Source organism: Papio anubis, chromosome 12 (genome assembly GCF_008728515.1).
Source record: "Papio anubis isolate 15944 chromosome 12, Panubis1.0, whole genome shotgun sequence".
NCBI classification, from domain to species: Eukaryota; Metazoa; Chordata; class Mammalia; order Primates; family Cercopithecidae; genus Papio; species Papio anubis.
The window spans coordinates 88380680-88391614 of NC_044987.1; the positions used below are offsets into that span (position 1 = coordinate 88380680).

Consider the following 10935-nt stretch of genomic DNA (forward strand, 5'->3'; position numbering starts at 1 on the left):
GAGACATCTTGAAGTGACCTAATATACTAATATATTTGGAATGGAATCCTTGAATGAGTGTGTGTGTATGTGTGTCTGTGTCTGTGTGTGTGTGTGTGTGTGTGTTGTTGGCAGGGAGGGAATTTGGGGGGAAAAGAAAGACCTAGAAACAATTTTTCCAAGTTCAGTGAAAATTATAAACCCACAGTTCCAAGAAGCTAAATAAACCCAAGGCACAGAAACAGGGAGAAAACTAACAAACAATCATACCACATTGCCCAAAATTAGAGATAAAGGAAAAATATCCTCAAGGCAAACAAACAAAAAAAGATACGTTGCATACAGCAGTTCAAAAATAAGTATGACAGCAGATTTTTCATAAAAAACAATGCAATCAAGAAGACAGTGGAACAACATCTTTAAAGTACTGAAGGACAAAAGCTGTTAAACTTAAATTCAGTATCAAATAAAAATATTTTCAAATATAAAGATGAAATTAAACTTTGTCCAACAAAGTTGAAAGAATTCATTTTCAACAGAATTGTACTATAGAAAGTGTTAAAGGAAGTACTTTAGTTGGAGGAAAATAAAGCCAGGTAGATATGCAGATGTACACACAGTATTAAAAGGCATTGAAAATGGTATCCACATGAATTCTGTTCCTTGAATACTTCTCATTAGTCCCCCTGCCTACAAATCTCAGCATATCAAATTACTCAACCTGAAACAATAATGGAGGAAGTTTATAATAATTAGACTTTGATGACTTTAAATATCAAGCCTAAGCTAATGTAAGCAAAGAATATTAGTAGTAGTAGCAAATTAGTATTAGTAGTAGCAAATTAATTAATTGAGTGATGTTTACTAAGTACTCTCAATTATGCTATTTGTTAATTTGAAATTTCTGTAAGAAAGAATGCACGAACTTGAATTTCACAAATATGTGTGAATTGCACAAATGTGATATTTTTAAAACACAAACTCAGCTCAGGATGCTCTCAGATATTAATATTTTTCATCAAAGCAGAGCCTGTGTCAAGACTTTTCTATCCTCTGCATTAAATGACAAACTGAAGACAAATTCATTAATTCACTAACAAATTTTGTTTCCTATCTATAGACTTCCCAAGTTTGATCTAAATCATATATATCTAAAGTTTAATTGTAAGGCTTTCTATTGTAAGAGTATACAATGATTTGGGGAAACTAATATTTTGATTAATAAGGTTATCATAGTTCCAAGAGAAATAACAAATAAGCTTGGAGAAGGGGATATAAAACAAGGAGAAATTGCAAATTGAAAACAAGAGTCACTGCAAGGGAAAGCACTGGGATTGGGGCTTGGGGACTGAAGATGAGGGTCAAGAATAGAAATTATCACTTATTTAATCATACTGTTATCTGTGTTAAGATTCATTTCAACATGTATTGTCTCATAACTTTAAAAAAAAAAAACAGAATAAGTTGGCAATATTGATCAATGCATGTACCATTTGATGAAGTAATACTTCTAGGACTGTATTCTACATTTATACTCCTCTCTAGGCACAAAGATGTTTGTATAAAAATGTTCACCATAGTGTTTTTATGCTAGAGAGAAAGAAAATGAAGCATATATGTCCCTTTGAAATGGTCTTTAACACACATTGTTAAGTAAGCAAAGAGCAGATCGGCTTTACAACATTCACTTTTGCTTAAATTACACACAAATATGTGCACACAAACACATGCATATATATACAATTTAATATAATGTATATATTTCATGAGTTATATCTACTTAAGATACATATTTGGGTATATGTGTGTGTATAATGTGTGTGTGTCTGTATATATGTTTATGTTTATATTTTTTCACATATATCCAAATATATAAATATAAAATTTATGAGTCTATAGGCACAAACATTTTTTAGGGTCAATAACACACACTGTTAATAGTGGTTGCAACTGTGGAGGGGAACTGTGAGTCTAGGCTGGAGACTTTCAACTCTCGATCAATATATTTCATACTGTTTAAGTTCTGATTCATGGTTTGTTTGCTTTCAGCATACGCTATCATGCCTGGCTTATGACAGAGTTCTGCTTTCCAATAAAAACACCAATAGCAATGTGTGGTTCTTGAGCACTTGAAATGTGGCTAGTTCAAATTGAGATGTTCAAATTGAGATGTTCTGTCTATATGAAATATACACTGGCCTTTGAATATTTAGTATAAAAAAAGAACATAACAATATATCAATAATATAATTATATGTCAAAATAATACAGATATAATGACTAAGCACAATATACTTACTGAAATTTTTTAAAATAATAATTATCACTTGAGCTGGTTATACATTCAGAGTGAATAGTTAGTATGATGGTTAATGTTTTTAGTATTTCTACATGGCAGTATTTCTTGAAATATGTTTTGAAAGTGTCTAGATGTCTTATATAGCCACACCACGCTGAACGTGCCTGATCTCATCTGAAAGTGTCTAGATGTGTGTTACTTTCCTCATTTTACATATGATGTAAATGTATGTAACTTAGGCAGAAAAGCTTTAGAAAAGTTTTAAAAATTACAGAGTAAATGAAATTTAACCTATTAATTTTATTTTGCAAAATGTATGAGCAGTTACAAATTCTTAGAAATACAACTGAAAAAAATATATTAAACATTTAATCCAGGTTGTTACTCTACTGTTTAGAGGAAGCTATTTAATGTGACTTCTACATAGAAGGCTTTCTTTATGCCAGACTAGATTAGGTGACTCTGGAATGTGTTCAAAGCAAACTTGAATGTGTTCAAATTCTGTACATTACTTGATTCTTGTCATAATTTTATTGAATTATATTTCTTCTCCTAATCTATGTACCAAGAAAACAATACCTTTCTGCTTCATTCCTCTGTTTTTTATTGGGTGCTCTAGAAAACTAGTTGATACTTAGCAATCATTTAATGCATCAATGGATGAATCAACCAATCATTGAAATTAGAAAATCTTTATTTTAAAAAAAATATTGTAAGTCTCTTTGCACTGCCCCATTGTGTGAATTACTCATTTATTTACATTACAAATAATTTATTGTTATGTGTTTATAGAATTGTGCTCAACAACATACCCAATGCTTGTGGACTTGTGTACTTGAGTTCAACTTAATATTTTTTTTCACATTGTTTATGAGGGTGAAAACAAATTACATCTTCTTCATCTCACCCCGGGGTTAATGCTAACTTCTTTTATTATTAAACACTTAACATTTACATTTCAGAAGCTTTCAAATTTTCTTTTAGTCAGAGTGTTATGCAGGCATTGCCAGAAGTATTGGATGCTGTTGCATATTTCACCATCTTTTGTGGGTGGCATGACATTAAAGATGACATAGTACTTATCATGCAGATGAAGAAATAAATATTTTCTAACTCTAAAGAGTACAGATTGATGGATGGAAAATTCTGAAAGGCATTCTACAATCTGTAAATCTTAGGGTCATTAAACGTATAAGGCAACATGAGATAAATCTGTGCTTTAAATATATCTGATAATAAGTTGTTATGGAATTGACAGTAGAATGGTATTTTGAAATTTTATAAGAGCAGGCTAAGTTCAGCATTTCATTGGCTATACAAGTGAGCAGCTTTGTTCTTCCTTTCTATGCAGACATTTAGATTTCATTTGGGATGAAGTAAACTACCAAGTTTTCCCTTTCCCCAACATGTTGAAGAGTATGCACATAAACGTAGACATTTTTATTAATCAATTTTAACTTCTCAATGAATAATGAATACAATTAATTAAATAGATAATGTAACAAGGTACCATTATTTATTTATTTATTTATTTATTTATTTATTTATTTATTTAAGATAGAGTCTCACTGTGTCGCCCAGGCTGGAGTGCAGTGGCATGATCTCAGCTCATTGCAACCTCCGCCTCCTGGGTTCAAGCGATTCTTCTGCCTCAGCCCCCAGAGTAGCTGGGACTACAGGCATGCATCACCATGCCTGGCTAATTTTTGTATTTTTAGTAGAGATGGGGTTTCACCATGTTGGCCAGGCTGGTCTCAAGCTCCTGACCTTGTGATCCACCCACCTCGGTCTCCCAATGTGCTGGAATTACAGGCATGAGCCACCATGCCCGGCATAGTACCATGAATTTATTAAGTAAAACATAAATTATCCCTTCTGGACAGCCTGAAGTCTTTAAGACTCAAAGGACCTATTTATGCCATTCATAGAAAAGCTCTTGGAAATTGGGGACCTTTAGGAAACAGTTTTCTCAAAATAAAAAGTTTTGTTGCATTTCTGTATCTTCTTCTTGAATGTACACCTCACAATGCAGTCTGGCCTCTGATGTTTGCTACTTTGCAGCATGAACACACAGATGTACACAAACATAATGGGATCATGGCCATATAAAATCTGCTAAAGAGAATTTTGGAGAGAATTATGAAATAAATAACAGATGTATGAGAATCTTTGTTCTCTGTTTTAAACAAGAACTATATAACACAAGAAACAAAATGAAAAGCATTCAATTAATGTTTCATATTTTTCACACATGATAGGAAACAAATGGGTTTGGTTACCTTTTTAATTTTATGTTTGCCTCCAAAACTTTCCTAATTCTGACTTTATGAAGTTTTTCAAGTGATAGGATAATGGCCGAATGTAAAGAGCAAGGAGCTTATATTTAAAAAACAGACATGAGGTGAATTATTATTATTTTTTACTAATTAGTTCTATGAACCTTATAAGTACAATTTACTGTAAATGTGATTTTTTAAAAAAATAGAGATAGATAGATTCTTCCTTTTGTATGACACCATATTTACAAGAGAGAGAAAATAATTCTTATTTTGAGGTGGTATGATAGTTTCATGCAAATTTTCATAAATTTGCAGCATATATTTCTACCCATTAAAAATTTATTTTCTGAGCTTTCTTCTATATATGTTCTTAAATTATATGCATCATATTATACGTTTCTTGTATTACTTACCTTATAATTTAACATTTTTCCATATTCATACATGAAGCTCCAGTTCATTCATTTTAGTTACAATTGAATTGATCCTTATATTAATATACCAGAATTCATTTAATTTATTCTCTTTTTGGTTGATATTTACATAATTACAGGCTTTTGCTATAATCAATAATGCTTCAATGAATTCTTGGTAGTATATGCAAGATATTTTCTGGGGCAAAATTTTTCAAATTATAGGCCATAATTTATTTGTAGGTGGTAAATTTCGCGAATTTCAACTTTTAAAACAAAATAAAACACACTACTAATATCATTGCTCATCTGTACTAGTTTGCCATGGAGGCTGTAACAGAGTGGTTTAAACAACAATATATTGTCTCACAGTACTAGAGGCTAGAAGTTCAAGATCGTGGTGTTAGCAGTATTGGCTCCTGGTTGTTTGCTGTCAATTTTTGGGATTCCTTGGCTTATGGAAACATCATTTCAATCTCTGCCTTTATCTCATGGTGTTCTCCCTATGTGTATGTCTCCAAATTTCCCCTTTTTATTAAGGAACCAGTCATATTCAATTAGGGTCCACCCTAATTATCTCATTTAAAATGGAGCATTTTTGTAAAAATTCTTCCTCCATATTCTGTAAAACCACATTCTGAGGTATTAGTGATTAGTTTTTAACAGATGAATTTGAAAAGACACAATTCAGTGCATAACAGTATCACACACAGTAAGTGCTCTTTCATGAAAATTTTGTTTCAGTTGTGTTCTGGCATATACTGAGTCACAATATAAAATAGAGATGTTGTAGGTTGAAACACCATAGAACTAGAGCACGTTCTTAGGGTTGAAATTACAGGAATGTAGAATAATTCATTTTTAAATTTACCAGATAATGCCAAAGTAATCATAGCATTTACACTAATATTATCAGTGTATGAAAGTTTTTCTTTCTCTACAGCGTCACAATTATGAATATCTGATTTTTACATTTTTTGTCAAACTGACATGTGATTTAATAGCTCATTATTTAAAATTATATGTTCTATTAAAACTGTAGTTCATTATTTTTTCTTACATTTGTTGGTCATCCAGGCCTCCACTACTTTGAATTTGTTATGCACATATATACATATATATACACACACATGCATGTAAATATATAATATATACATGTAAATATATATAAATATTATATATCATATATAAATATATATTATATACATAGGTAAACATTATGTATATTATATATACGTGTGTGTATATAGAAACATTAGAAAGACAAACAATTTTACTTTTGGATTGTGTGTCTTTCTAATGTTAATTTGAAGACATTTTATAAAAATACTTAATCTAATAACCAATCTTTTGTTGACTACATACTGTAAAAGCACCTTCTCCCACAAAATTGTTTGTCTTTTAATTTTGTTTATGGTATTATCTGTAATGCAAAGTTTTTTTTACTCTGGTCATTAAGAATCTTTCTCATTAAAGTTTGTGCTTTTTGATTATTTTCCAGAAAGTATTTCCTGCTCCTAATTTATAACAACATTCTCTTCTAAAGGTTTTAATATTCAGGTCTTTAATTTAAATTTGAGATAATCTGAAGTACAGTACAAGGGAATCTGGTTTTATTTATTGTTGTATGATTTGCCATTTGTCCTGGAACAGTTTTATAAATAATTCTTTTCCTTCCACTACTTATTAAAATTCCAGGTCTGTTATATCCCAATTTTCTATACAGTTGACCTTTGAACAACATGGGTTTGAACTGCACAGGTCCACTTACTACACAGGCTTTTTTTCATTAAATATGCTGGAAAAATTTTTTGAGATTTTTGGCAATTTAAAAAACTTACAGGCAAGCAGTGTAGCTGAGAAGTATTGGAAATTTTTAGAAAAAAGGTATGGGATGAATGCATAAAATACATAAATATTCTAGTCAATTTTATCATTTACTACCATAAAATATACACAAATATGTTTTAACAAGATTAAATGTATCAAAACTCATGCACACAAAGGCAGACTGTATGTGACTTCATTGGCAGTAGAGAGAAAGGTAAACAAACATAAAGATACAGTAAAAAATTATAACTGCATAGGCTGGGTGTGGTGGCTCATGCTTGTAATCCCAGCCCTTTGGGAGGCTGAGGCAGGTGGATCACAAGGTCAGGAGTTCGAGACCAGCCTGGCCTGTCTCTACTAAATATACAAAAAAATAGCTGGGCGTAGTGGCGAGTGCCCGTAGTCCCAGCTACTCGGGAGGCTGGGGTAGGAGAATTGCCTGAACCCAGAGGCAGAAGTTGCAGTGAGCTAAGACCGTGCCACTGCACTCCAGCCTGGGCAACAGAATGACCCTCCATCTCAAAAAATATATATATATATATTATTACTGCATAAAATTAACTACAGTACATAAGGTACAATGGTAATAATTTTGTAGGCACCTCCTGTTGCTATTGTGGTGAGCTCAAATGTTGAGAGTATCTGTTTAAAATCCTTGTGATGCTAATCATCTCCAGGTGGGCAGTATCTCCAGTAAATTGTGTATTGCAATAAAAAGAGATGTCTCACAGTTCTTACATATTTTTATTGTGTTTACTGCAATATTTTAAACCTTAGATAATATCATGAGACCCAGGCATAGTGCCACTATGATGCTGGGAGTGCTCCCAAGAAGCATAGCAGAGTCATGACATTACAAGAAAAGGTTGAATTGCTTGATAGATTCCACAGATTGAAGTTTGCAGCTGTGGTGGCTACCATTTCAAGACATTTCAAGATAAATAAATTCAGCATTCAGGACCAATTCCAGCAGACATGAAAAACTTGTACTTTTTAGAAAATACATTTTTATCTCATACTGAAAATGCAGCTTTAATGTGGGTGCAGATTTGTTGTAAGAAAAGCATATATGTAGACTCTAATATAATTCAAGAAAAAGCAAAGTCATTGTATAACAACTTAAAGCAAATGAAAGATGAGGATTTAAAGCTAAAGAATTTAATGCCAGCAAAGGATGGTTTAATAATTTTAGAAAGAGGTGTGGCTTTTTAAAAAGTAAAAGTAATAGGAGAAACAGGAGAGGTATTAATAATAGGAGTCAAGGTAATAGGAGAAACAGCTTCTGCTGAACAAGAAGCAGCAGAGTTCCTAAGTGCTATTAAAAAAATCATTGAAGAAAACAGACATGTGCCTGAATAGGACTGTAGTGCAGAAGAAAGTATCCTGTACTAGAAGAAAAAAAAAAATGCCACAGAGGACATTTGTTTGTAAGAAAAAGTGAGCAGCAGGATTTAAGGGAGGAAGGGACAGGCTAACTATGGTTTTGTACAAATGCAATTGGATTGATAATCAGGACTGCCCTTATCTACAAAACTGCTAACCCTCAAGCCTTGAATGGAAAAGATAAACACCATCTGCCAGACTTTGGGTTGTACAACAAGAAGGCCTGAACACAACATTTTTTTCTGGATAAGTTCTATCCATGCTTTGTCCCTGAAGTCAAGAAGTGCTCTTTTGATATTGTACAATGCCCCTGACCACCCAGAACCCCATGAGTTCAACAGCAAAGGCATCAAAAGTCTACTTGCCCTCAAACACAATCTCTCTAATTCAGCCTCTAGTTAAGGGGTCATAATGACTGCTAAGGCTCATTACATATGGTACTCTGTGGAAAGGATCATCAACGCTATGAAAGAGAACCCTGATAGACAGAACATCATGAAAGTCTGGAAAGATTATGCCATTGAAATTGCTATCATTATAGAAAAATACCTGAAAACTGTCAGGCCCCAAGTAATGAATTTCTGCTGTGAAAGCTATGTCCAGATGTTTTGCATGACTTCATAGGATTTGCAACAAAGCCAACCAAGGAAATCATGAGAGAGATTGTGGATATGGCAAATAAGGTGAAGAGTGAAGGGTTTTAAGATAGAGATCTTGGAGAAATTCAGGAGCTAAGAGATACCACATCAGAGGAATTAACAGAAGGTGACTTGATGGAGATGAGTGCCTCAAATAATGAGGAAGAATATGTAGAAGAGGCAGTGACAGAAAGCAAATTCACATTAGACAATCTAGCAGAAGAGTTCTGATTGCTCAAGACTGCTTTGATTTCTTTTAAAACCTGGTCTTTTTAAGATATGAGCACTGAAACGAAAGTAAATGATGGAAGAATTGATACTGTATAGAGGCATTTTTAGAGAAATGAAAGAGCAAAACATTCAGGCAGAAATTGTGATGTATTTTTGTAAATTACACCAAATTTGCTTGTGTTTCTTGCCTCTCTTCTACCTCTGCCCCTTCTGAGGCAACAAGACTAACCCCCTTTCTTCCTCCTCCTCAGTATACTCAATGTAAAGATAATAAGAATAAAGACCTTTATAATCTAGTTCCACTTGATAATAAATATATTTTCTCTTATGGTGTTCTTAAAAACATTTTTTTTCTCATGGTGTTCTTAAAAACATTTTCTTTTCTCTGGCCATTTTATTATAATAATACAGTATATAAGACATATAACATATACAATATGTGTTAACCAACTGTTTGTATTATAAGTAATGCTTCTGGTCAATAGTAAGCTATTAGTGGTTAAGTTTTGGGGGTGTGAAAAGTTATAGGCAAATTTTCAACTACACAAGTTTCCCTAATCCTCACATTGCTCAGAAACTGGCTGTATTGGAATATATCTATATCCAGGCTCACAACTTTGTTCCAGCGGTCTACTTTTTCTTATCTAAAAGATGAAAACAGAACTCAATAATTTAACATTACAGTGTCTTTATACCTTGTAGGATAAGTCTACTTCCTTTTTTAAAAAAATTGTGTTTCCCTTTACTTTATAATGAGATTTTAAAGCTCAGATTGTCAATTTCTAATGAAAAACATTTTCAGATCTTGATTGGAATTATATTTATTGTTTAACTTGAAGATATTTGACATCTTTACTATTTTGTCTTCTCATTCCTTGCTATAACAAGTGACCAACTTTTGTTAAGTCTCTGTCGTATATCCTTTTTTCTTTCTTTTTAGTGACAATCCTTTGAAGTTGTAAATACACAAGAGGATGAAGAAGAGAAAAAAAGGTGGAAGATAAAAAGCAAAAGGGTGAGTGACAACCAAATTAAAGACCTCAGTGGAGCAAAATTACAAATCAGAAGTGAAAATGGCCCGGGATGAGTCTGACTTTCACCAGATAAAACCAGAAAGTCAAGGTAAACCTCTTTGATAAGCAGTTAGATTTGCCCCCCTCCCTTTGCTTCATTGACAATCTCCTTGGTGCAGTAAATGACTAGGAATTTATTATTTTGGAAGCATCTCACAAGTTTTTGTATTTTCATCTATCATATTTTTTATGTTACTTTCTGTTTAACTTCCTCGGGCTCACTTCATTTTTATTTGACCCAGCCATCCCATTACTGGGTATATACCCAAAGGATTATAAATCATGCTGCTATAAAGACACATGCACACATATGTTTATTGCAGCACTATTCACAATAGCAAAGACTTGGAATCAATCCACATGTCCATCAGTGACAGACTGGATTAAGAAAATGTGGCACATATACACCATGGAATACTATGCAGCCATAAAAATGGATGAGTTCATATCTTTTGTAGGGACATGGATGCAGCTGGAAACCATCATTCTCAGCAAACTGTCGCAAGAACAGAAAACTAAACACCGCACGTTCTCACGCATAGGTGGGAATTGAACAATGAGATCACTTGGACACAGGAAGGGGAACATCACACACTGGGGCCTATTGTGGGGAGGGGGGGAGGGGAAGGGATAGCATTAAGAGATATACCTAATGTAAATGACGAGTTAATGAGTGAAGCACACCAACATGGCACATGTATACACATGTAACAAACCTGCATGTTGTGCACATGTACCCTAGAACTTAAAGTATAATAATAAAAAAAAATTGTTAACTGTACCTATTGTGTTTATTTTATCCTATTTCAA

General features: G+C 33.0%; 1 long non-coding RNA gene across 1 annotated transcript in view; it reads left to right on the forward strand.

The window, feature by feature from the left end:
- Positions 1-10618, forward strand: part of LOC116269757 — an 83477-nt gene extending 72859 nt beyond the window's left edge. The window contains exons 2-3 of the long non-coding RNA XR_004177506.1: positions 9993-10067; positions 10584-10618. This is a non-coding gene — a long non-coding RNA (uncharacterized LOC116269757). The remainder of the gene's footprint in view (positions 1-9992; positions 10068-10583) is intronic.
- Positions 10619-10935: the final 317 nt, after the last annotated feature.